Below are 1,597 nucleotides of genomic sequence, written 5' to 3' on the forward strand. Positions count from 1 at the left end.
CTATAAAGATCTAAACAAAGCATGCCCCAAAGATTCTTTTCCACTTCCTAAAATCGATCGGATGATCGATGCCACAGCCGGCCACGAGATCCTTACTTTTCTCGATGCCTATTCCGGGTACAATCAAATTCGAATGAACCTAGAGGACCAAGAAAAAACTTTGTTTATCATCAAGTATGGAACATATTGTTATAATGTAATGCCCTTCGGGCTAAAAAACGCAGGAGCTACTTATCAATGCCTAGTGAATAAAATGTTCAAAAAACAAATAGGTGAGTCGATGGAAGTTTATATTGATGACATGCTAGTCAAGTCCCTGCGCGCAGAGGACTATTTAACTTATTTGCAGGAGACGTTCAAGATTTTAAGGAAATACAACATGAAGCTCAACCCCGAGAAATATGCTTTCGGGGTTAGCTCGGGCAAATTCCTTGGCTTCATGGTATCAAATCGGGGAATCGAGATCAACCCCGATAAAATCAAGGCCATCGAAGACATCACCATCATGGATAGTGTGAAAACGGTGCAAAAACTAACCGGACAGGTAGCTGCCCTAGGCCGATTCATTTCGAGGTCATCGGATCGAAGCCACAGATTTTTCTATCTACTCAAAAAGAAGAACGACTTCGCTTGGACCCTGGAATGCTAACAAGCTTTAGAACAATTGAAGCAATATATGTCGAGCCCGCCACTGCTTCACACTCCAAAGACAGATGAAAGACTTTACTTATACTTGGCCGTATCGAAAATCACGGTAAGTGGCGTCCTAGTTCGAGAAGAGCAAGGTATACAATTTCCTGTTTATTACGTAAGTCAGACCTTAGGAGAAGCAGAGACTAGATATCCACACTTAGAGAAATTAGCACTCGCACTGATAAGCACTTCTAGGAAATTAAGACCATACTTTCAATGTCACCCCATATGCGTGTTGACAACTTACCAACTTCGTAATATTTTACACAAGCCTGAACTATCGGGCCGATTGGCCAAATGGGCCGTCGAGCTCAGCGGGTACGATATCAAATATCAACCTTGCACAGCCATCAAGTCTCAAATTTTAGAAGACTTCATGGTCGATTTCACGCCAGCCCTCGTACCCGAAGTTGAAAAAGAACTCTTGTTAAAATCGGGTACATCATTGGGGGTTTGACCCTCTTCACAGATGGTGCTTCAAATGTGAAGGGGTCCGAGCTTGGCATCGTGTTGAAACCCCTCACGGGTGGCATCATTAGGCAGTCTATCAAACTTCTAGGTTAACTAACAATGAGGCCGAGTACGAGGCCATGATTGCAGATTCGCGAGCTGGCAAAAAGCCTAAGAGCAGAAATGATTGAAGCTAAATGTGACTCTTTACTGGTAGTAAACCAAGTAAACAAAACCTTCGAGGTTCGAGAAGGCAGAATGCAGAGATATTTGGACAAGTTACAGGTAACTTTGCACCATTTTAAGGAATGGACTTTGCAGCATGTGCCTCGAGAACAAAACGGTGAGGCCGATGCACTCGCAAATTTGGGGTCATCGGTTGAGGAAGATGAGATTGATTCGGGGACTGTCGTTCAACTCTCGAGGTCCGTAATCGAGGAGGGGCACGCCAAGA

The sequence above is a fragment of the Nicotiana tomentosiformis genome, chromosome 3 (assembly GCF_000390325.3).
Source record: "Nicotiana tomentosiformis chromosome 3, ASM39032v3, whole genome shotgun sequence".
Lineage (NCBI taxonomy): Eukaryota > Viridiplantae > Streptophyta > Magnoliopsida > Solanales > Solanaceae > Nicotiana > Nicotiana tomentosiformis.